This window comes from Peromyscus leucopus, unplaced genomic scaffold, assembly GCF_004664715.2.
Source record: "Peromyscus leucopus breed LL Stock unplaced genomic scaffold, UCI_PerLeu_2.1 scaffold_154, whole genome shotgun sequence".
In the NCBI taxonomy this organism is placed as follows: domain Eukaryota; kingdom Metazoa; phylum Chordata; class Mammalia; order Rodentia; family Cricetidae; genus Peromyscus; species Peromyscus leucopus.
This window is the reverse complement of record NW_023504710.1, coordinates 1-26,741: the sequence shown is the minus strand read 5'-3', so window position 1 is coordinate 26,741 and position 26,741 is coordinate 1. Positions and strand designations below refer to the sequence as shown.

At 42.2% G+C, this 26,741-nt stretch overlaps 1 pseudogene; it reads right to left on the bottom strand.

Annotated features, from left to right (window-relative positions):
• Positions 1-17,324, bottom strand: part of LOC114690598 — a 33,917-nt pseudogene extending 16,593 nt beyond the window's left edge.
• Between the last annotated feature and the right edge of the window lie 9,417 nt (positions 17,325-26,741).

Here is a 26,741-nt window from a genome sequence, read left to right as displayed (position 1 = left end):
AGTGCTCTCTTAACCGCTGGGCCATCTCTCAGCCCTCTGCCCTGTTGGAGACTGGTTCTTACTACTGCAGCCCAGGCTGAGTCTTCCAAGTACTGGGTTAATAGGCAGGCAGGCACGATCTTGCCTAATCACACTTTAAAAATTTATCTTCAAAAGACCTCAATAGTCTTCTCTATTTTTTCCCAACCGATAAGTAATAAGAGCCCAGCACACTGGAGTGAGCCCATAGTCTCGCACTGTGGAGTTCTCGAAGGAAACACAATTGAGCCCAAGAGCTTGAAACCAGCATGGGCAACAAAGCAAGGCCTCATCCCACCCCCACAAAAAAAGTTTGCACCAGCATGCACAGAGGAAAGGAGTATACTGTCAACTCCTCAGCCTAACAGGCTGCAATTACCTTAGTAGGAATAGTCGGCAGTTTAAACTTTTAGATGACTTAACTAGAACTGCTTTAATATTAAACTGTTATTTTACTGTGAACCAAAATAAATGCATAACTGTTTTTTTTAAGCACTTTCCACTGGATGGTGTTTTACATTCTGTTTTTCTTATGTACATGGGCATTTGGCTTGTAGTTTGTCTGTACACCACTTGTGTTGCAGTGTGTTCACATGGCCACAAGAGGGAGCTGGAGCCCTGGAACTGCAGAGACAGATACCTGTCAGCCGTGGGTGCTGGGAACCAATCTGGGTCTCCTCCAGAACGACTACTCTTAACTGCTGCCACTGCTCCAGCTCCAGAACACTGATTCTTGAAACTCATTTGACAAGAGAAATTTAGCAACCTCATTTTAACAAGGCTCAAAAAGCCAGTATCTTACCAGATTTCAGAAACTGGTAAGTAACTGAACTAAAATTTAACCAAAAACTGACTGAATTATCTTTCCAAATGTCAACTTTAAATAATATTTTCAAAGGCTAATAAAAATTTCAATGAAAACTTCATATGCCTAAAGCTGATCACAGTAGAAAGATTGATTAGATTAACAAATAACCTTTAAGTGAGGACTGATTCAAAATTACAGGCATAAAGCATTTAGTCTATTCACAGCTATCAGTCACTTTAAAACTATCATTTCATCCTTTACTAAGACTAAGGTGGGGCTGGCGAGATGGCTCAGTGCTGGAGAGCACTTGCTGCTCTGCTCTAGAGACGCGTCCTTCAGCAGCTCACCACCGTCTACAACACCAGCTCTAGAAGGACAGTGCCCTCTTCTGGGCTCTGTGGACAACAGGCATGCAGACAGGGCACGAAGGCACAACATTCATACACATAAATCTAAAAAAAAATTAAAAATGAAGACTACAGTATTAACAGCTTTTTTTCAGATACATAGGTGATGGTTGATGTCTTTGTTTTAAAATGATTTTAAAAACTTAAGATGGTATTAAAACCAGTACTGTGTGAAAGAAAACAGTAAATGTAGCATTTTAACCAAACTCAATCTTTAAATTGCGTCTACAAATATTTTATAAAAATCCTGTACTAAAAAATTAGTACTTATAAAAGCAGCATATGAAAACATACTTCCATTGGTTATCAGTGTAAAAAAGTCCAGAAAATTCTCTTGAAAAAAAAATTGTCCTTTACTGGTCACATTTAACAAAAATATGTGCACACTAGCTGATAAGAAATTGTGTACAATCTAATAAAAACTCTTCAGTGTTTATATGGGTTTTTCAAATTCATAACTCAGTTATTCATAATCAGTTCTCCACTTTCCAAAGAGGAAAGAATGGATAGTATGCTTACATTTAATTTCAGAAAATATCTTTCTAGCTCCAATGCTAAAATCTAGTTTCTAGAAGAAACTAAAGCAGATGGTTAAAAATGATAACTTTTTTTTTTTTTAAAGACCTCTAGATAAAACTTAAGGAATTAAATCCAGGCTCTTCTTCCAGTGTGGCAAAGAAGGGACAGTTTCCTGAGTAAATGCCTGGTGTTACTCTCTCAGAATGAACATCGAGGACGGCTCCTGGTTTCCAATAGGAAATGCAGGGGTGGGAGGAGGACTCAGCAGCTTAAGTTCCTGCAAGCAAGCAAGAAGATGCAAAGTTCAGATGCCCGAACCCCATGGAAATGGCAGGTGGACATGGTAACGCGCTGCAATTCCAGCCTCTAAAGGTGGAGACGGGATCCCTGGAGCAAACTGGCTAGAGACTGGCTGGGACTGATGAGCTCCAGGTTCATCTAGAGACCCTGTCTTGAAAGAATAAAGTGGAAGAACAACTAAGGAAGACTTCCAGTATCAACCTTGGGCCTCCACTCAGAAGTACCACAAGTACATGTGAAAACATACACTCAAGCACAAATATCATACATGTGAAAAAGAAAAAGTAATAAAAACAGAACTCAAGTGTAAAACAAACAAACAAACTAACCAGATTTAGCAGGCCTGAGTAAGAGGTAGAGAAAATCTATCTGGATCTGTTATGTTTAACTAGAGCAAGAGGCACACTGTACTCAGGTTTAAGGCTCAGGAGAGAAAGACTGAGGCTCTGGCCTATTTCCAGGAAGCATTAGATTCGTGGAAGTCTAACCTATGGAAGAATGAGGAAAGAAGGAATCTGGAACATACTATTAAAGGACAGATGGAGAAGAGGAGCCCTGGGAGGAGTCAGACCATCAGTCTAGAGTCTGAAATAGTTAGAGAAAGCTATCATACTATAATACTATAGAGAGCTCAAGATAAACTGGAGAGCAGCTGCTAACTTAAACAGACAAAAAGACTGTTCCTCACCAACATCAGCAGTGACAGTATAGGAATCTGGTGAAGAAAAATAAGGCCACAGACAAAGACTCACACATCAGGGAAGGACTTGAGAAGCTACCTTTGATGGAGGGAGGTGGTAAACAGGAGGCACAATGCTGTTTTCTAATAGATTTTTATATGGATGGGTGTTTTGCCTGCAAGTATGTCTGTGTACCGTGTGTGCATTTTTTTAATCATTAAGAAGGAACAATCACTTTTAAAGAGCAAGAGTCTTTCAGTTCTAGCAACATGTCAGAGCGCTTTCTACATGGCTAGTGAGCACCCCACCCGAGGTGAAGAATGGAAAGGCTAGACTATGTCTTTGTTATATATTAGTTCCACAGATAGTGATATCGGAATTAAAGAGTATACAGGGAAAAAAAATCCTCTTTGTAATAGGTTTTGTTTCCACAGGAAGGAAGGTTCTTACTTTCTGACACTTCTGGCACTGTACCTTTCAATGTCCCAACAGAAATGAATTTATGAGCCACGAAGAGACATTGGTCTACAAGGGCCTTAATTTTAACAACCTCCTAAAGGAGCTATGAAACAAGGGACTGACAATATAGCCCTTTTAATCTATTATCCCCCCCCCCCACACACACACACATTTAGACAAAAGCTTTAAAACTTTCCCAACAAGACAAGAGCAGTGCCAAGGAGTGAATGGTGCGAGGAGAAGGGATCACTAACCACACCCTAGCAGAGCGGTAACTCACACCAAGTCAGTAGCCAATACTTCAAGATGAGTGAGCATCGCTGCACAGGCCAGCAGCTCAGACAGACCTTTCTTCTTACAAGTGCAGTGAGTGAGGACCTAACTACTACACAGGCAGATTCTAGGGCTGGGGGCTAGCTCGGTGGCACAACTTCTGACTAGCATTTGAAGGACCTATGTGCTATTTCTAGCACTGGCAAAATAAAAAACAAAGTAAACACCTGGTTTAAACACACCTCAACGGCTGGAGAGATGGCTTGGCAGATAAGAGCACTGGCTGCTCTTCCGGAGGTCCTGAGTTCAATTCCCAGCACCACATGGTGGCTCACAACTATCTGTAATGAGATCTGGCGCCCTCTTCTGGCCTGCAGAGCACTCATATACAAAATACAATTTTTAAAATTTTAAAAATAAATAAATAATCCTTAAGTATTATTTTAAACCAGTATCTTGCTATGTGCATAGTATTTATGGTTACTCAAAAGTTCCTTATTGACTAACACATTCACGTCTGTCTTTCATTTCTGAAATTCATTACTTTCATTAATTCTTCAGCGAATGACAGCAGAAGGAACGGGGCATGCGCACTACAGCAGCCTGCTCTTAGTGTTTGGCTGGTCAGAACCAAGTCATTTCTTCCCGGAGTTTGGAAGAGCTCACAATTTCTATCTTGGTATTTTAAATTTAAGGTTATGATTTAATTTTAGAGAGCATCATTAAAATAGAAGGGAAATTTTTACTAAAAATTACCCAACACAAAAGACAAGCTTGAATTCATTCGTCCACTTCAATTATTTGCATGGTTTTGTAAAAAATAACATAGTTAATGCCTATTATTCTAACCATTTTTGAAGCTGTTCTTTTTTTTTTTTTTTTTAAAGATTTATTTATTTATTATGTATATACAGAAGCGGGCACCAGATCTCATTACAGATGGTTGTGAGCCACCATGTGGGAGCTGGGAATTGAACTCAGGACCTCTGGAGAGCAGTCGGTGCTCTTAACCTCTAAGCCATCTCTCCAGGCCCCTGAAGCCGTTCTTTTACAAACTAGAACTTTCACTAAGCAAAAAGTATTTCAATGATTTTATATGCATAGAATAACTTGGTACATAGTTCAACTGTTGGACATAGAAAATATAACCAAATCCACAGATAAGAATGAAAAATTGGCTTTTAGGTTTCAGCTCCCAACTGTGGCTTACTACATAAGCACAGGCCCATATAGTAGAAACCAATTTTCTGTTTTTTTTTACTACGTTTCCCTTTTAGTAGTCTGGGTTTTACTGTGAATAAACAGTGTATCAGATATGAACTGTTACATAGCTACACCAAGAAACCACGGGAAATGTGCCGGTACAGTTCCTAATTCCTTGTACGATCTAAGATGTTGGAAATGTAGGAAACGGTCTCTTACCTACTAAAACATGATCTATCAGCAGAGACACAGAATCTAGGTTACTGTCAAGTTTGGTGTTGTGGTAGAGGCCCCGGTCCCTCTGCAGCTCCACCGCCTGCCGCAGGAGAGTCTGTAAACGCCGTGGGGGAAGCATCACTGATGGTGGTAAATAGGCTTTAATGGAAGACATTTTAAAAGAGAAATAAAGATGACAGCAAACTGTGAACGTTCATTTGAAGACATTGCACTCCTCTTCTCCTGTCCTCTCACCTCAGCACTACTGTTCCCTTCGCATAGACAAGCTCTAGGGAAATGACATGAGCAAGTCTTAGGAGGATTTTCAAAGGCTCCAGTGATACTCCACTAGGAAGGAATACACTGGCTGTATCCTGCAGGTGGAGTTTCTGGGGACTAACACCACCTATAGAAACTACACACTACAAAAGTAAAAAGGAGATGATACAGAATCCAATGATGATTATGTATCAGTAGATGATCAGTATAAGATAAATCTTCACTTAACAAAACCCTGAGGCTACTAATGCACAGCTACTGAGGAAACTCAGAAACTAGACATCAGTAAAAACTTATTCCAACCTCTTATGCTTTACATTTCTTCCAGGCATGAGATTCCCACTCCTGCTGCAAATGATGTAACAGCATCATTTGAATAGAAAGGAGGTATTTATATAAAGATATGGTAAAAATGAAATCACATCCCCCCCAACACAACTTGAAAATGATCTAACACAGCTAGGAGAAGCATAAACAATCTACCTAAAGAAATCCAGTCGAGCGGAAACTGTAAAATGCATGATTTGAAGCTGGGGTTCATTTGTTTCTCTAGTCATGGACTTTTTTCATCAAAGAAAATCTTTAGAGCATCACTAAGAATACAAATGTACAGAGAATGCCGAGTCCAGCACCTCCACACTGACTCCAGATCACATCTAGTGAGTATGAGAATCTTTGGTGTAAGGGCTCTTTAATGAACTCCTTCCACAAAAAACCCAGGGAAAGTGTATCTAGGTATGGGCTTCCTATTTGCTCTATATTACCTACTTCCAATCCAAGAGGAAATACACATCAAAAAGGACTCTTACTCTGAAGCTTGTCCAGTAGTTTGGAGCGGGAAGCTGTTCCCTTGCCTTCCCATTCAGCTTTTTGCCCGTAGGTCTTCCGCATGGCTACACATTAGATACCTACGATAAAGTAAGCAACAAATCTCAAACCTTTTTCTTTAGAATATAATTGAAAAACAATTAATTGCATTTTCACAATCAAGTTCTTGCTTACACAAATCAAGAAAAACATTTTTATAGTGAATCTAATCTGGTGTCTTCATAAAATTATTAAAGCAAAATAGAATATTACCTAAATACACAATATTATCATTGCAATTATAAGATTACTCCTTCTACTGTTATATGTAGCTTACTTTGTGCCAAGTTATGTTCCAAATCCTCAGCACATGCTTCATTGAATGCCCATAACTACCCCGTATAAAGCAACTACTATTATCTATTACATAAAGCAAAAACTGGAGACAGAAAGCTTAGGAAGTAGTTCTGAGAGAAGGCAAGCAATACAGAGACACAGAAACACAGGCATTCTAGCTGCACACCTGTTCTTCACAACTGAGCTGACGTCACAGCTTCTCTAGTGACGTAAGTACTAAAACCAAAAGTCAAAACAAGTTGGGGCTGAGAAAATGTTTCAGTGGATAACATGCTTGCTTGGCATGAGGACCTGAGTTAAGTACCCAGCAACCACGCAAACAGGCAGGCAGGGCTACACACGCCTGGAGCCCCAGCATTCCTGCTCACCAGGTACAGACCGTGGCGTAACTGCTGAAGTCCCTCAACTCTGGGAATACATGACAACCTCCTGCAGGAGCATACCTCCAACCTGGCTTTTCTCAGGGAACAGAGTTGAACGAAACAAGTACCGGCCCTATTCAACTTGGAGGTGAGATCTGGCAGGTAACTCTCCTGGAGCGCTGCCAAATATACCTTTCTTGTCACTTATATAAAAGACAAGTAGGCAAAACGAAGTACTCCCTCTGCTCCCTGCTGCACAGGTAAGGCACCGACACCTCTCAAATACCAGTCAGTGCCCTTCCCTTCCTCAACTGAAAAAGGATCACAGAGTCTAAGTAAACAGCGGAGTACCTTGCCTTCTTTTTTTTTTTTTGGTTTTACGAGACAGGGTTTCTCTGTGTAGCTTTGTGCCTTTCCTGGAACTCACTCTGTAGACCAGGCTGGCTCGAACTCACAGAGATCCACCTGCCTCTGCCTCCTGAGTGCTGGGATTAAAGGCATGCACCACCACAGCCCAGCCACCTTGCCTTCTTACTATGTAGTATGGATGTAGCATTTGGTTAATGAAAAAAACTTTTTAGAAAGTGTAATTATATTTAACAAGTCTCCGAAAAAACTGGGTATTAGGAACACTTTGTCTCTAAAATAATTTTGGGAACCAGTAAGAGGCTCTGTGGACAAAGCTCTTTTAATATAAGCCTGCCTCTCTACCTCCTGAATGCTGGGATTAAAGGCATGTGCCACCACCACCCAGTTATACATTTCTTACAAATTTTAGGCCATCCTGGTCTACACAGCAAGTTCCAGGCTAGCCAAGGATATGTAATGAGGCCATGCTTCTAAATAGATAGACATACAGATCACTGCAACAGAAGAATAAAGAGCAGCTAACAGTTAAGCAGCTGATAACTCTGTATGCAGAACACCTGTACGCCCTTCAGTGCTTTGCTGTGACCCAAAGCCATCAAGTTCATTCGTTCTTTTCTTCCTTCCTTCCTTCCTTCCTCCCTCCTCTCTCTCTCTTGTGTGTGAGTAGATTTTGAAGTAATATCTCATTGGCTATATGGATGTCTTCTCCTTTCACCTATTAAGTATCTCAAATCTTTTTTTTTTTTTTTTTTTGATTTTTCAAGACAGGGTTTCTCTGTATAATTTTTTGGTTCCTGTCCTGGATCTCGCTCTGTAGACCAGACTGGCCTAAAACTCACAGAGATCCGCTTGGCTCTAGCTCCAAGTGCTGGGATTAAAGGTGTGCACCACCACCGTCTGGCCTTTTGTTTTTTTGCTTGTGTTTTTCTAGACAGGTTTTCTGGCTGTCCTGGAGCTCGCTCTGTAGACCAAGTTGGCCTCAAACTCAAGAGATCTTCTGCATCTAACTCCGAGTGCTGGGATTAAAGGAATGTACCACCACTGCCCAGCTGTCCGATCTTAATATAGATAGCTAAAAAGCTTGTGCACACATAAGTGAATTGATCCAGAACTACGAATTTAGCAATATCCAGGTACTTTAACTTTGACCAACAGTAAACTTCTATAAAAATAACAGCCCCTTCATGAATCTGGAGTCCAAGAACCCCACTTCCTTACCACTAAGAACATGAATGCGCTCTGTATTGTATTTCAGTGGCGTCAGTTCACAGCGGAGAACCTGAAGTGCCTCCAGGACCTTGCATCCTCCAGGTATTCCAGGTACTTCTGCTGCAGCAGCAAAAACTTCATCCTCTGACATGACAGAAAGCAGCAGTCAGGGGAAAAAAGTTGATGGAAGTTTCAGAAAATGTTTGTGCCTAAACAGAGTAGAAACCATTCTACTATGCCTCTTGAAAATAATTTTATAAAGCTGCAAGATGACTCAAGATATTTTGTTTTACGAGTCATAGTAGGTTAAATGACTGCTCAAGTCTACACATTAATAAAACTCCTGAAAACTCTCCAGTCAGGACCATTAGTGACTGAGGCATTATGAACATTAAGAAAAAAAACACAAATGAATTCTGCTCTTACATTTCCTTAGATTTCTATGTATCAACATTTAAAACTATTCAAGAATTCAAATCTGCTTTTTTAAAATTTCTGACTATCTTAATAGGACAAAAAGAGGTCTTATGCAGCAAGCTTTGAAAACACTGGCAAAAAAAAATCCCAGTTAATGAAAGAGTTATCTGGAAAGCCATGAAGTAGTGGGGGTACAGCTCAGTTGTACAGGGCTTGTGTAGTGTGTAGAGATCTGGATTTCATTCTGTACCGCAAAAACAAGCAAACAAAAAACAACAAAAACCCCAAACAAAACAAAAAAGCCACAATGTGACAGAAAAACTAAGGTGACTAGAAGGCAGAACTAAAGTCACTCGGCCAAGTAGGAAAGTGCTTTCCAACAGATGCACACTGCAGGTTGGTGTGCACGAGTGTGGGGATCCTGTGACTGAAGTGGGGAGACACGCTCACGGCTCTCTCTGCAGTTGTAAAGAGACGCTCACATGAGAAGGTTGGGTTTAATGGCCTTGGGAAGGTTTAGTCTACTATGTCTGTCTATTTCTAATCATCGCTCATTAATGTGTTAGCAACGAAGCACAGATAACTATTATTTATTATTTGCCCACAAGGATAAAGCACTTTTCAGTTATGAGACACTTTCCCATTTATTCCTACAGGAAATGTCTGGTTTTAACATTTTTAATGTTACATTATCGTCTTATTCTAAACTTGAAAATGATGATCCCAACCCTACCAGTTTCTCCACTAGACAAGAGCAGTATCTGTTATCTATCTAGAGTGTCTTCTCAACCTGAAGCGTAACTGATGACCACTGTTCGGAGGACCCTCTCAAACTTGTTCCTTGTGCTTCAGCAACCATAATGACAGAAAATGTTCATTACATTTAGAAGTTCCATGGAATGTGGACGAGCTAAGTCCACTTTAAAAAAAGAGTTGTTAAAAAAATGGTGCACCAAATGTTGCCATGTAACAACAGAATTAAAGAGCGTAACGAACTGCTTTGTAAGATTTTATATTAAGTAGTGTCTATAAGATATTATAGTATTATATATAATTATATTATTATACTATTATTATTATTCTACTGTGTGTCAACTACAAGTTTATTTAAACCCTCTTATATAAACAAGACAACTATTTTAAACTTCGCTGTTGTGAGACCTGTTACTTCTGTTTGGTAATCTAATCTTAAAACTTTAGGTAAGACAAAAAAACAAAAACAAAAAAACCTTTGAAACTGAGACATATTCCTGTAGCTAGGAAAATTGCACTTACCAATTTTACACATAAGGTTAGACTAATGTAATCAGTTTCAGAAACAGACTAATTAGCAAGATGCTTTGAAAAGCATGTTTGGTGTATATGTGTACTTAAGTTTATTTTTATATTCAAGTAAAAAATACTTGGAAGTTCACCAGGTGACAAAATTCCCAATTAAATTTGAAAGTCTTAAAAGGGGGGGGGTCGTATATGGGAAGTTATTAGGCTACTGTTACCATCTTCTGAAAAAATGTTTAATTTTACAAAATAAAGCTCCTGTGTTATCAACACTCTGTTGGTTTCATAATTTAGTGTATTTTTAAATCAAACTTAAGCAATGCCACATGCAACTAGTCAGTATGGATTTCATTTCCTCACTAAATTTTCTCAGCAATTGGGTATTTGAAAAACATTTTTTCCTTTTAATTCCAGGCAAGTCTTTGCTCATTTACTATTAATCATAAGGCCCTCTACCTCCCCCTCCCTAGACCCTGTGTGCAGAGGACAGTGCCCAATGCTATTTCTCCCTTACTCTCTCACCAAGGCCCTGGCAGAACATGTTATTGTGTTCTATGGGTAAAGATGAGGCAGGAATAAAAAAGGAAGCAGACTAGCGCTCTGAGCAAAGCCAACACAAACACATATTTCTATATATACGGGAATGCTGTAAAATCAACACAAGGACATTTTTATGAGTCATTTTACCCAAATGAAAGAAGACAGGGAACACCCTCAAATGGGTATCAAAGCTTGGCCTAGTGTACTGCAGCTAACATGCTACTAGACGAACACAGCTAGAGTTAGAGGAAGAAAATGTTTAGCCATCTGAAGCTCAGCGAAGTGTCCGACACTGTACAGTAACAAGGAAAATGTATTTTTACCTTCCTAAATTCAAAGCTCAAAATTAATATAATCTCAAGAAAATAAAGACCTTTTACTGCACAAATGATGTTCATTCTTGAGAAAGTTAAAAATTAGGCAATGCTGAGAATGCTTAGACAAGGATCTTCTTTCCTCTCTTTTTCAAGATCAGAAACTTCTGAAAGAGCCAGAGGGCAAGAAAAGGGATGTGGAAATAAACACCCTCCTTGAGTTTTCCAATTAGACCTCTATCAGACACTTCAGCTCTCTGGTGACTTTCAGTGACTCAGGCCAGCAGTATTTTCTTCTCTTTTAAAATCTAATCAAAACCTGAAATTGAAATTTCTTCTTGGACACCCCCCTCATCTTATCTTTTCCCCACATTATCAGACTGAATTTTAACATTGAAGAAAAACTCAGAAATAATAGTATCCATGGAGCCTAGTTATTGAGGGCAATCTCCTAATTTTGTGATGGCTTTAGCTCTAAAATAAGCAAATTTTGCCAATTAAATCCTGATTCCAAGGACAGGAGAAATAAATTATATTTAATCTAAGGATCTCAAAGTTTTTATTTGACTTTATGAGTTAATTTTTATGTCAAGTTCATATTTGCCCTTTTTGTTAAAATTATTTCTATTACATTAAAAAACAAAAACAATGAGACTTTGTAATCATATAGCAATTTTCTGTTCTTGGTCTCAAATGTCCATCCAGATTCTCAGACATGGCATTATCAACTCAAACTGAAAAATGTTGATTCATGACTTCAGCATCCAAAAAGCCCACAACATCTGCTATTCTGAGTATCATTAGACTGGAAACCATTTTAAAGCGTGGGGGACAGGGAGAAAGTGAGGGAAGTAAACTAGATCAATTAAAACATTCAGATTTTAAAAAATAAAGTCCAGTCTCAAGGCTAGTGATGCAGCTCAGTGGCAGAGCACTAGCTAAGCCGGAGAAGGCCCTGGCTTTCATTCCCGCCAATGGAAATCAGGTGCAGTTTGAGACTGTACTGTCATCAAGTGTCTGGGTGGAAAGGAAGTAAATTATGCTAAAAACCATACAGTTGTCTTCTAAGACATTATTACAAATTTCAACTTCTAGCTAGGAAGTTGGGAAGGAATAAATGATATTAGAAAGGTGAAGAGTGGCTTGAAAAACTGCTGAACTCAATCTTTTAAAGTAACTGATTCATCAATGCTTATGGAGACAGAAGTGGAACCCCTTTCTTTGTATAAATACTAAACAGTTTGATGGTGTGAGGCTCAGCCAGAGATCTAATCTTCATCTTTTATTAGATCCTAGAATGTTCTACAGACTCAACAGGCTGTAAAAAGAAAGGATTCCTCCTTATTATCTAGAACTATCTTTCTTCAATTTACATGTTGCTTCTACTGAAGTTTCTAATGAGTCAATCTAAATCCAAGCAGAAGTCTCAAAATTATTACGAATAAAATTTTAAAAGAAGTGAATCCATTAAATTTTTGGCTATTAGAGTATACATATAATTTGGATAAACTTAAAAAAATGAAAACATACTCTAAGAAATTACATCAGAATACTCCACAAATAAGTTTCTTCATAGCCACCAATAAACCCCAATTCTTATTTTGGCCATTTTATTCTCTTTTAGCTCATTCAGACTGAGCCAAAAAATGTGTAACTGCTCAATTAAAATACACTTAGGTTTTAAACCCCACATACCAATTGAGGACACTTTCTATTTCCTGAAAAAAAATTTAATCCCTTCAAATATGGATGCTTACTTTAGCTCATTTTTATTTTAAATTATTCTATGGAATTGTTTGTTTCTTAAGTTAAATCATTTGACTTTGTACTCATTTAAATTTTTTAATGCTTTGGGTATTTATTGAAAGAACAGAACCATGAATTTAACTACACAGTTTGTCATACTTCTTTAGACTTTTAATTTCCTGAAGCCTACTTTCTAAGATTATATTTTTGTAGAGAATTTTGAAACGATTTTGTAGTAAGGTTTTTTAAAAGAAAAAAAAAAAAAACATGGCTCTATTAAGTTTACAGACAAAGGTAAAAAAGGTTAATGTTTGACCCAATTTAAAAAAAAATAAACACACCAAAATGCTAATGGTCACTTACTAATATTTAACAAACAGCTGGCTTCCCTATTCCACTTCCTAGTCTCCTTCTTTCCCTCCCCCAACGACAGGAAACTGCCTTTGACAATAAATGAATCAGCTGGAAGTCTATAAGCCAGCAGCCGATTCTTCATGCTTTCTAATCACTAGTGCTCAAAACAAAACAATGTATCACTTCCTAAAGAATTAAAACCCATCCGCATAAAAAAACAAAACAAAACCCATCAAGGTTAATGAAGGAGGTTAACAGGGTGAACTACTAAACAGATTTTGACAAGAAAATAAAAATAGTAAGCAGGGTCCAATGGTCAAATCTGCACCTAAACCCCTCAAAGTGACACATACAAACTTTGACACTTTTATAACTTGAATGAAAGAAAATGGTAGGCACACCAACTAATAATTTGGCTTGACTATGTAATTAAAATGATCAAAAAAATAATGTACCAGCTTCTTCAGGCTAAACATTATACACATACCCAAACATTTTCTCTTCAACAAACACATTCAGTATTTTGAATAATATAAAAGTATAATTTATCCTTGACCCTAACAATACAAGGCTCCTATTAACAGCACTAAAAGCAGGAAGATGTTTACATTTTTATAGAGATTAAATTAGTTTCAAATGACACACTTACTAAGTATGACATAAAAAAACTTAAAGTTCATAGCTTACAACCATAAACAACTCATCCTTATTTATAAATTACATAAAATTTACTTTTAAGCCTCTTAAGATCAGCTATAGTTATCAATAACCTAAAATAAGCATAAATGTGAAACTAAGAACAAAAGTGTATTTACCACAATTATTCCCAACAACGTTTGAGAGATTTCAAGTGCGCCTCTTACCACAATAGCATGAGGAGAATGCACTAAAGGCTTTAGTTCATTCAGGTCATTTTCTGCCTGCAAAAATTGATATAAAAGAAAAACAAAAATGTCACAAAATGTCCATCACATACATAATTTTAGTAGCAGTCATACAGCTCTGTATGCCCTACTTTACCTTATCCCAGTCTCCTTCCATGACATGATTTCGGAATTTGGTAGCAGAAGGATGTTCTAAACGACATCCTGACTCTTGCATGAGGAGGTCAACAGTCTGGCTGCAGGAGAGACACAATGTAAAAAAGACCTGACCAACTTTAGGGATGGGCTCTTCCTAATGAACTAGTGTCTACAACTTCGTGAGGGAAAAAAACCTTTAGAGCACTTGGTTAAATAAACGATTTAAAATGTCACCTACATTTAAAGTTTAAAAATCTTTCTTGAAACCATTAATTCAGTTCTTCCTACTTCTGCCATTTAATGTTTCAGTAGTTTAAAGGAGTGTATACAATTTCTAAAATGTGCTCTAACCAAACGGTCAAACAAAACTAGGATCTAGAAACTATCTATGGCCCAGCATTTTCAAAGATAAACTAAACTACAAGATGACAGATGGACTGTGTTAGGTAGAGCTTTCCTTCCAGATATTTTGCTTATATGGAAATTCTGCTAGGTCAATCTTTAAAATTAAAACAAATCCAGCATCAAAACCCACTTCCTTTCTCTTCATACTAAAAATAGCCAATTTACTACGGTGTAGATTCCAAACAGGCACGAGCTACTTCCGCACGCTGCTGTCAGCTTGCCGCTTCCCTCAATAATGCGTCCTCTTAGCATTCACACAATTTATTTTCACGCTTACCCTTTTCCTTTAGGGAATAAAGAAATCTTTCTAGAGTTTTCTTTGGGTGCTTAACTCATCGAATGTGGTTTCATTTACCAGAGACTGTTATCCAAGCCTTCATTCAGCAGTCATCTATTTGTGCTGATGGCTTTACTCTGTGTTTCTTTAGTGCTCCTCATTTTCCAGCTCAACACTGCAATGCTCAGCTTGAGAATCAAAATACTTCTGTCACTCTGACTAAAGGCTGTTCTCCCCAATTCCCAACAAGTACATGCGAGTGCACGCACACCCACCACCACCACCACCACCACCAACAACAACAACAACAACACAACAACACCCCGACACTTCAGCCTGAGAGTTTATTTGAAATTTCCCTCTGAAGCTAGGAAACTGTGGCGTGTTGACTCCCATCAGCTCCTTCTGGCTCTCCAGGGCACTCCCACCAACCCTACTTCAACTCCCTTAGTTCTTCTTTTGTGTGGGTACAAAACAGTGAGTTTTGATTAATCCCTCTGTCTACCTTCACCCTAAGTTAAAGGCCACTGAACCTGTATTTGAACAGACCACTTTTTCAGAGGGCCTTCTTTTGAAAGTGGGGATTTCACTAGTGCTAGGCCTTCAGTACACACAGCCTCTGCCGGACTTCAACTCCCTGTCTTTTTCTTCATTATTCCCACCAGCTTTACTCGACAGCCTCTTTCCAAATCATCCCAGCCCTTAGTTCCCATAAACACTTGTAGGCGACTGTCCTTCCTGATTGGTGGTTTGCCTGGGCTGTTGTCGGTCAGGGGTGGGGTGGGGAGGTGTCCCACAAAGATGCCTCTGAGACACACTTGAAAAACAAATCCTCCAAGGTTCATTATTTCCACCGCTCTGATCCACCCCTCCCCTCCCCAGCATCAACACCCTCGGTGGCCGCCTTCTCCGACTGACAATCCCGCTCTGGAGCGTGGGGGGTCACTCTGGGCTTCCACTACCCCTCCCCAGCCCAGACGGTTCGGCTGCTTTCACGACACCAGGCCGATCCGTTCCCCTCGAGCTCCCTTCCGCTCCTCCCGGGGCTGTCGGTCCGCGGCCTCCTGCGCACGGGGCCCCGGGGGTCCCCCCACAACCCTCCCGGCGGCTCGGCCCCGGCCTGGCCCTCCCCAGTTGGAGAGGACGGACACTTACTTGAGCCCCAGGCCATTGAGGTGCTGTCCTATGAGCCTAATGACATCCTCATCCGACTGCGAGAGCCGCTTCTTCTTCTTGAGGCTGCTGCCCAGCTCGGGGTGGCCAGGGCGGCGGCGGCGGTGGCGGAGGCCGCGCGGGCCCCGCCGGGAACCCCGTTATTGACACTCAGGCTGTTGCTATTTGCCAGCGGCGGAGGGGGCGGCAGGCAGGAGCCCGTTGGCGTGGGCCAGGTCCCCCGCGGACGCCGCCGAGGGGACGACTCCCCGTTCTGCGCCGACAGGCAGGCGAGCTCCGGGGTCTGGCCCTGGCCCCCGCCGCCCCCGCCGCCGCCTCTTCCCGCCCCGTTGGCCTGCATGCTGCCGCCGCTGACCAGGCTGTGGCCGCTGCTCCGCTGGGGGGCGGCGGGGGCGGCCGGAGGCAGTCCCACCACCACCACCACGGAGGAGGAGGCGGCGGCCGGCGAGGGCGAGGGCGAGGGCGGGGGGGGAGGCCTGCTCGGCCGGCCGAGGCCCCGGGCTCTCCTGCTCCCTCCGCCGCCGAGGCTCGGGGCTTCTTCCGCGGGGGCGGGGAGGCTCCGCCGGCGTCCGAGTCGGAGGAGGAGGAAGCGGAGGCCAGAGTTTCCTCGCCGAGAGAGGCCGTGGTGGGAGGCCGGCGGGGCGCGGCGGGGTCGGTGGGGCGGGAGGAGGGGGAGAAGGAGGACCGGGCCCTTCCCCCCCCCTCCGGAGGCGCTCGCGGCGCGGCCCGGGGCTCGCGGGCACTGGCGGGGGCGCGGGCTCGAAGCGGGAGGCCCGGCGGCGGCGGCGGAGGCGGCGGCGGCGGAGGCAGCGGCCGCCTCGGTGCTCGGTCCGCACCGCTCCGCTCCCTGGTGTGTTGATTCTTCCCCCAGCTGCTGCCTAATGGAGTCCGGGCGCTGGCGTCACAGGAAATGCCTATACTGCCCTCCTCGCTCACTTCCGGCAGCAGGTATGGAACCTATAGGGGGCTGTCACCCAGCACGTGTGCGTCCGGCAGCCCGGGTAAGGCCGTGTGGGGTGCCGGCGAGGGCGTGCCGGGGGCGGGGGTCCGGCCCGGGTCGGGTGTGACCCAGCACGACCTGGCCCGGCTGTGCGAGGGCCGCCCCGGTGCCCGGGGCCTGGCGAGCGAGCTCGCCCCGCAGGAAGTTCGCTGCCAAGCCTCCGGGCCCCGCGGGGTGGAGGTCGAGTTCGCGTCCTCGCCGTGCACCCGGAGTGACCCAGAAAGCAGCGACCAGCTGGCGTGGAGGGGCCCGCGGACGCACTGCACGGGCCAGGGTGTGGCCGGCCGGCGGCCTGGTTTTGCAGCTGCGACGTCAGGCACAAGGGTGTGCTAGGCCCCCGTCCACTGGCGTGAGGCTCTCTGCACCCGGGATTAACCACTGCCTCGTTTTTTAGGGTGGAAACACTTGAACTTCCACAGCCAAGCACTACCCACAGTTGTCGTACCCGAGTCACCAAAGGACAGGGGAGGTGACAGCAGAGGAGGAGACCGTGCTCCACCCTGAGAAGGCGAAGTCGGCTGTCACTGCCTGTCTGGTGGGGCAAGAAGTCTTCTGGTGTGCAGAGGAACGGAGGCACTTGGCTGTGGAGTTTGGCTGTTTTTGTTTTGTGTTCCTTTTAAGTGTTCGCTCAGATGCCTTGGTCCTGGTTCCTGCTTCCTCTCACACAGAGGGGGAGTCAGGCGTCGATGCAGAGCCTGGCTTGACATTTTCAAGTGACCAGGGTTTCACTGTCTCAGTGTGGTTTCGCGGCTTTCTTGGATGGAGAAATAACAGCAGCAGAGAACTGGGCTGAATGTTACTCAGTGTGAATGGTCCACAGGACCCCCTCATCAGTTACATGTGTATGGTTGGTAGCCTGTAGATCTGGTATGTACAGATGTTTTCTCTGAAGTTTAGGAAGTCCTTGGTGACTTCCCTTTGGGAGGAGAAATAAAACCAGCCTCAAGCAATACATCTTATGTCCCTAAAAATTTACGATACTCACAACTCAGTAATTTTGAGGCCTTGGAGGTAGTCCTTTTCAATTTAGAAGTGCAATAAAAATTATCCTATGATTTGTCAAGAATCTTGATCTCTGTTCATCCTGAGACGGGGAAGAGAGACAGAAAGACCAGGGCGGAGTTTCTCATGCTTTCAGGTGTCAGCTGTAATTGCAAGGTGACTCACATACCGTGCTTGTATTCACCTGAGGCAGACCTTGGTTCTAGCTGAGGTTACAGGGCACAGACAGTATATCCAGCAGAGCCAGAATTACTAGATAGTTAATGCCTCCACAGATCCCTGTATAGCTACTTTAGAAATCTCATTAACATAAAGGTTGTTATTGTTTAGGCAAAATTTTACTCTTTGCAAAATAGTTTATAGTCATCTGGTAAGTCCCCAGCAGCCTTGAGGATGAATCAGGTCTGCAGCTTACTTTGAATAAAGTCTATAGCTTTTATAAAGAAAAGAACCGTTTAACTACAGGCCAGGCTCACACTCAATAACAAAAGGAGAAGGATGGAAGGAACAATAAATAGGATTTCATTGCACCCAAGCTCAGTATGTATACCTCAGCTTTTTCTTCCTTAGGGGCAGGCAACCAAGGCTGCTCCTAAAACATTTTGAATTGCTAAAGTCCATATACATGTATACATTTGTATTATTTATAGTAAAACAGAGGATGGGAACCTGTTGTCTGAACTCGAGGTCTTTTTAGAGACAGGTTTCAGTGCCACTTGCCCATTAATAATTTTGAAATACTATTCTCCACATTCAGAAACCTTTAGTAATGTCCTGTTACCACAGGGTATAAAGATCTATAATTGTCTTGATTTCCACAGGCGGATCTGGTCTTCTCTCAGTCTTTCTTTTTGGCTAGCTCTCTTCTAAAAGCGTCTTGTTTTTATTTTATTTTTAGTTAACTCATAAATTATGTGCTACACATTGTACACTGTGCATGTCTATGGAAAGGTTTTACCACTTGCCATCTGTGAACCCTTTGTTACTGCCACTGAGTGTGGTGGGCTTGTTTCTTCTGAAGACCTCCCCTCTGCCCTGCCAGTCCGATTGTATGGAGTTTCTCTGTCAAGACACAGCTCCTTTTGAACCTCCTTAGGAGCGTTTCCTGGCTTCTAGCCTGCCAGCCTTTACTGTGAGTATAATTTCCTGGTTTCTCCCCAATACTGAAGACTGCATATAATCTCATTCACTGACACTCCTTGAGGTCACTAAGGGACCTTTTTGAGACCTCTTGTCTCCTGGCTTTCTTCTTCCTTCCTCCTACAAAAGCTGGGTCCTAGTATTAAGTACAAATTGTGTCTCCGGGGAAAAAATTGTGTCTGTATTTAGGTACTTGATTAACTTCTGCACTATTGTATGGGACTGTAAATATGGTAGGTACCACATGAAAGGTAACTTCCAGTCCTGTTTGTTTGGCAGTGGTAGGGAAGCAAGGACTTCATTTGTGCTAAGCTGTATTCTGTCACTCAGCTTTGACCCCCTGCCCCCGGAAAGCAAAGGCTTTGGGGTGTGTCACCCTGTCGGGGATGCTGCAGAATCTGCTACTTGGAGGTTATTGAAGTAATTGACACTAAGGCCTTTCCAAGTCTTCGGGTTGTCTAGGGACTGTGTACATAAGAGACTGCCAGCAAATACATGAATGCCTCGAGGGCAGAATGTGTGTGTACTCATCTTAATGTAGTGCTTTTCAAACCATGGGTCATAACCCATTTGTGAAATCAATGTGCTGAGCCATAATTAGTGTTTTTTTTTTTAAAGTAAAGTAGAAAATTATACAAGCATAAATATTCAAGTAAGTCACCTGAAGATAGGGTGCTTATTTTGTGAGGCTTTTGTTTCAATGACAAATACACGTCTGGGTTTTATAAAGTAAATGCATTTCTTCTCTTCTCAGAAGGCTTTGAGGGCTGGAGAGATGAGCTGGCACGGCAGAACACTTGTTGCTCTTGCAGAAGATCCAAGTTGGAGTCTCAGCACCTGAACCATCTGTAACCCTAGTTCCAGGGGATCCAACCGGCATGCACGTGATGTACATACATGCATGCAGGTAAAACATTGAAACACATTTAAAGGAAAAATAAGTAAACCTAAAAAAAAAAAATTCTCTTTAAAGAGTTTGAAAATCGCCAGTGGGTGGTGGTGCACTTGGGAGGCAGAGACGGGAGGATCTATGGGAGTTTGAGATCAGCTTGGTCTACAGATTGAGTTTCAAGACAGCCAGAACCCTGTTTCAAAAAACCAAAAACTGTGAAAGAAAACATTGACAACAGTAAACTCATCTGTATCAGTCCTGATTGATTAGAAAGCAATTCAGGAAACAGTAATGACAAGTGACTGGTATATTCCAAGGCAGCATTTCTAATCCTTAAAACTAAAAAAGATACCACATTTTTGGAAGTGGAGATGTTTTTGAATATGTAGGTGTTTATAATAAAAACACAAAAGTAAATTTTCAACAGATGTTTGGTTAAAAACTGGTAATTATGTTTCTGTCAAGATTTAAATTTAGGAGTTGGGAGTAGAGTATTGTTTACCATACAGAAGCTCAGTGTAGCCTAGAACTCCTGTCCATCTGCCTTACCTTCCCGAGTGCAGGGATTCCAAGCATGCGCCAGTACACCAGCTCCTACTACCTTTTCTTTATTTGAGGTTGTACAGTGGTAAGCTGAACTTAACGAGGTAAGTTGGGCAGAATCAGGACTGAATATGGGATGTCCTGGAGTCAGAGGACTTGGTCAGTTTCCTGACTCTGTACAGCCATTTGACTTCACTGTCCCTCAGACACGTGTCACTTTTTAAAATTGACTTTTATTTCACGTGCATTGGTGTTTTTGCCTGCATGTATGTCTGTATAAAGTGTCAGATCCACTGGAACTAGAGTTACAGGCAGTTGTGAGCTTCCATGTGTTTCAAGATAAATTTAAACCTTCCATCATTTAAGGATTTGAGGGCATTCAGTACAAAGATGTCAAGTCGCTTTAATATTGAGCTGAGGACTTGAGCCACTTTTCTACCTCAACTCTGCCATGCAGCCTTGGTCGTATGCAGCCAAATGCAGACAATCTGTCGGCCTCGGTGAGAGGAGGGAGGCCCAGTCACTCAGCAGTTTTATCCATCCTCCCATGCAGATCTCCCATGCAGCACTTGCTTATTTCCTCCTCTCTATAAACATCCATCCTTGCAGTGGGCAGTAGACAGGGTGAGGACACCAGGTGAATCTCACCGGGAAGACAGAGGCCTTTGAATTCAAAGGTGAGCATGCATCCACCTTTGTCCCAGAGAAAAGTAGCCTTTTCCTCAGTAGTTGTCTCCAGCTGTTGAGAGACCCATTTGGTGTAAATAATAACATCTGGGGAAATTTTCTGAAGGAAATGAACTACACGAGCAACTTACTTTTCTCCCACCACACAGCTAAGAGGGATTGCTTGAAGTAGTTTTATAATTGCTTCACCAGCCTTGAGGTAGCACCACATTTTTAAACTGTGACACTAACCCGTGCAGGGACACTCACTGAAGTATAGTATCTGTGGAAAAGGAAATCACCTGGGCTGGTGAGAACACAGAAGCCAGATACCGTGTTACATAATAAGGAACGTTACAAACACTTTATAATAGGATTCTTCTTGGGAAATGAGTAAATATATATAACTACATTCCTGCTAGAACAGAATTGTGTAGACAGTGACTTTTGGAGGACTTAGTAAAACTTTCCTTACTGTTCAAATTTGCTAACTGTCAATATATTTTGAAATGTCAACAGGGTTTATTTGGGCTATGAAGATGATAGATAAATTTGCTCTTTTTGTAATAATGTTATGCTTTTAAAACATTAGTGTTCCCAGCATTTTGGGAGAGAGAGGCAGGTGGGTCTACAGAGCACGTTCCAGGACAGCCAGGGCTACATAGAGAAGCCCTGTTTGGAAAAAACAACCCAAAACCAACAACGAGTGTTTTTAAAAGAATACTAAAAAATAATCAAAATATGAGAAGTTGATCCTAATAAAAACATGACAGATAAAAGCAGTGCTGTGTGTATTCTGTATTTGTTTTAAGACTTTCCTCTCCATAACCTGACTCTCCTAATTCTCAGGCTGCTGTCTTCCACATACACACTGTCATAGACACACACTCCATCACACAGGCACTTGACAGTCACACACACACACACACACACACACACACACACACACACACACCATCACACGTGGCTAAATTCGTCTTGGGGATAAAAGTAGAAAGGCATTTCATTTATTAACTTTGAAAAGTAGATAAATAATTAAGAGCCCTGGGAGTCCCTGCATAGATTCTTAGATAAAAGACCCTCTGGGCAGTCTTCCTTATTCACAGTTCAAATGTATTCTTCATCTCTCTGGCATTGTCATAACTCATAAATAATTATGGGACAATTATGACTTAAATAAATTATAGCTATTAAAAATATGTATACACAGTCTGTATGGAGATACTAGACTAGTAGATATTTAAAAAAAATTTAAAAGTAGTAATTATTTATAAAGTTTTAAAAAATTGGATGGGCAGTGTGCGAATTCCTTTAATCCCAGCAGTCAGGACGCAGAGGCAGGAGAATCTCTGTGAGTCAGAGACAAGCTTGGTCTACATCATTCTAGACTACTCAAGGCTACCTAGTGAGACTTGCCTCAAAAAAAATTATTAAAAGGATATCTGGATTTTCTAGTTCATTATTCTTATTTTAAAATTGTTATAGGGCTGGGAGATGGCTCAGCACTTTAGAGCACTTTTTCTTACAAAGGAACCTGGTTCTTATTTCCAGCGTCCATGTGATGGCTCACAACCATCTGTACCTACACTTCCTGGGGTCTGACCCCTTCTCTGACCTCTGAGGGTACCAGGCATACATACATGCAGCCAAGCATTCGCATACATACATGCAGCCAAGCATTCGTACACATGAAATAAATCTTTAAAAGTGTAAAATGGTTGCTGGAGCTGTAGGTCAATGATAGAGCATGTAGAAGGCCTTGAGTTCAATCTCCAGCACCAAATAAAATATTAAAACTGTGCTCTTAATAATAAGTGTGCTCTTTAGTAACATTAAACATATAGGCAAATGTGAAATAGAATAGCCTAAATTTGCCGGGTGCAGTGGGCGCACGCCTTTAATCCCAGCATTTGTTTGGCAAAGGCAGGCAGATCTCTCGAGTTCGAGACCAGCTTGGTCTACAGAGCAAGATCCAGGATGGCACCAGGCACCAAAACTGCACTGAGAAACCTTGTCTTGAAAAACTAAAAAGAAAAAAAAAAAATAGCCTGAATTTAAAAAGTTTGTTGAATGAGAGGCCATCAAGCCATTTGTGGTGACATATGTCTATAATCCTAGCATTTGGGAGCTGGAGGCAGATGAGAGGTTCAGAGTCATCCTCAGCTGCATAGTGAGTGTGAGTCCACTACATGAGACAGTTCTGAGTGGCTTACGTGTGCTAACCTATCTTAATCTTCCTGGGTCCTTTTTTTTTTTTTTTTTTAATGAGAGAGGCCATAATGCCAGTGATTGACAACATAACAAACCATAGCTGAGTACTTCTTGAGGTAGTGTAAGAAACCCATGGCTAGGTCAGACTAGGGCTTGCAGATTCTATGTAACAGTGATGGGAATTGCTTCTTCTGAACACAGACTTTCTATATGCATTTCTGAAAGGTGAGAATGCCCAGTTTCCTGATATCCCTTAGATTCCTTATCTCATAATGTCTGCTCCTGATGCTAGGTTATTGTCAAAATACTATGGCATAGATATAAATTTGTTGGTAGGGTTTAGGCAGAATTAGAACAATACTGTTCTTGTTTCCTGGTGCTGCTGGTTCTGCTGTTTTTTAGTATTGTATTTTGTTTATTTTGTATGCGATGGAGCTGTCAGAGACAACCTCAGGGAGTTGGATCTCTCGTACCATGTAAGTACTGGGGATGGAACTCAGGTCCTCAGGCTTGGCAGCAAGTTTTTATCACCTGAGCCATCCTTCCAGCCCTTGCTTCCATTTTAGCCTTTCTTTTCTATGATAAGAGATGTCCATAACAGAGCTTTCATAATCACTAAATAAGACTAAAAGCCAACACTATTGGCCAGGCATTGTTCTACACGGCTTACATGTATCATCCTATTTTGCTTTTCCAATCAGCCTTATGAAATACAATTGGTGCCATTTTACAGGTGATAAACTGAAGCCCAGAAAATTTGAGGTCACACAGTTTGTGTATGACAGAGCTGGGTACTCAACCTTACAATATGCTACTTTTCAGAGATAGCTGTTGGTAGACTATGAATGGAAGTCATTGTTTAATCCCTTCAAGGTTAAAAGAAAACATGAAGCAAGTCCTGTAAATTAATGTCTGTGCCTGGCTGTTGTCTGTGTATGTGAAGCCTTGGACTTTGCCCTTTGATGCCCATACCATTTCACCAGACTGATTAGTAGTAAATAAGGGACCACTGAGGGATACTACGAGGATTTCCTTACTTCTAAAGCTGCCACAGGATGCCTGAAATGCCTTTTTGAAGATGCAGTTCACTTCTCCAAGGAATCCAGTTGGAATGCAAATAATCTGCCTGGTAGATGATCCACGAGGCCAGGTGTAACCTGTAGACTCAACCAAATCCAGACACTACTCCAGAAAGTGGCAAAGGAGAGCAGGAAGGAATTACCCACCTCTAAGGAGGAAAGCTCTCACAGCTGAAGTCTTCCCAAGAAACTCTAAATCAAGAGGCCCTACCAAGTCAATTTTGTGTTTGCATCTGTCTCTAGACCAAGTTGTTTGGGCCTAGGATTTTGTGAGTTGCAAAGAGCCAGACTAGATTCATTGAGGAATTCATACTTGTTTTTGTTTGTTTGTTTTTTGAGACAGGGTTCCTCTGTGTCATTTTGGTGCCTGTCCTGGATCTCACTCTGTAGACCAGGCTGGCTCGAACTCAGAGATCCACCTGCCTCTGCCTCCCAAGTGCTGGGATTAAAGGCATGTGCCCCCCCACCCCACCCCCAGCCATATTTGCTTTCTTTTTCCTTTTTGCTTTCTTTTGGGTTTTTTGTTTGTTTGTTTTTCTTTGTTTTTTTTTTTTTTTTTTTTTTTGAGATAAGAGTTTCTCAGTGTATCTGAGAAGCCCTAGAGCCCAACTCTGTAGATTAGTCTGGCCTTGACCTCAGAGATCCGTCTGCCTCTGCCTCCACAGTGCTGGATTAAAGTGTGTGCCACCCCCAACCCCACCTCCTGGTTCATATTGTTATGTTAGCACCTTTGGCCAGGTCAGCTTGCAGAGGAGGCCACAGACACTTGCCTGAGATGAAGCTACTTGCATAAGCTTGATGTATAGTGGGAATGTGTAGGCTAGGTCAGCTCCAGAAGCTGTGGGAGCTGCCCTTCAGGGAGGGCAGCCAGCCTACTCAGAGCTCTTAGAACGGTGCATACCCCAAAGAAGGCAGCTGTCTTAGTTTGGTGTTCTATTGCTATGATAAAGACCATGACCAAAAACAACTTGGGAAGAGAGGATTGATTTCTTCTTAGAGCTCACAATCCATTATAAGGAAGGCTGAGTGGGAACTCGAGGCAGGAACCTGGAGGCAGGCACTGAAGCAGAGGCCACAGAGGAACACTGTTTACTGACTTGCTCCCTCCTGGCTTGCTCAGTTGGCTTTTCTCTATCTCAGGACCACTTGCCGGGGTGGGGCTGCCATCGAAGGCTGGGCCCTTCACATCAATCGTCAAACAAGAAAACACCGAATAAGCTTGCCTACAGTCCAGTCTGACGGGGGCATTTTTCAACTGAGGTTCTTTTCAGCGACTGTCTAGCTGTGCCGGGTTCACAAAAACAGACAAATTGTAAGCACCCAGGGTACGTGGCTGTTCTGTCTTGTCTGGATGCACTCTCTAAGAATAGGCACTGTGCCCTCTGTTGCACAGGTCAGCATGCAGCTTGGCTTAGGTTTTCTTCTCTTTCAGAGATTTTGAAAATGGGTGGTGGTAAAGAGGCCTTTAAAGAATATTTTATGCCAGGTAGTGGGTGCACAGGCCTTTAATCCCAGCACTTGGGAGACAGAGGCAGATGGATCTCTTGAGTTCGAGGCCAGCCTGGTCTACAAAGCCAGTTCCAGGACAGCTAGACTATTACATGGAAAACTCTGTCTCAAAAAAAAAAAAAAATAATATATATATAATTATATATAATTTATGTGTATGAGTGTTTGCCTGAAATTATGTGTGTGCATGCGCGTGCGCGCATGTATGTATGTGTGTGTGTGTGTGTGTTGTGTGTGTGTGTGTGTTGTGGTGCCCACATAGGCCAGAAGACAGTGTCGGATCCCAAATAACTGAAGTTATAGACAGTTGTGAGCTTCCTTGTGTTGCTGGGAGCCAAATCCTGGTCCTCTATAAGAACAGCTAGTGCTCTTAACTACTGAACAGTCTCTCCAGTCCCAAAAATACTCTTTCTTTTCTTTTCTTTCTTTTTTCTGTTTTTCAAGACAGGGTTTCTCGGTGTAACCCTGGCTGTCCTGAATCTCACTCTGTAGACCAGGGTGGCCTCGAACTCACAGAGATCCGCCTGGCTCTGCCTCCCGAGTGTTGGGATTAAGGCGTGCGCCACACACCTGGGATGTTTTGGTGGTGTTGTTTGTTTGTTTTCCCTTTGAGACAGGATAACCCTGTGTAGCCCTGGCTGGTCTACAGCTGTTATGTAGACCGGGCTAACCTCAAACTCACAGAGTCACATAGCTACACCTGCTTCTGCTTCCCCAGTGCGGGGTTAAAGAGTCTTGCACATGTCAGGGGACTATTCTACCACTAAAATCTATTCCTCAGCATGCTTTACTTTTTATTTTTTTTTATTTTTTTATTTTTTTTTTTTTTGGTTTTCAAAGACAGGGTTTCTCTGTGTAGCTTTGTGCCTTTCCTGGGACTCACTTGGTAAGCCCAGGCTGGCCTCGA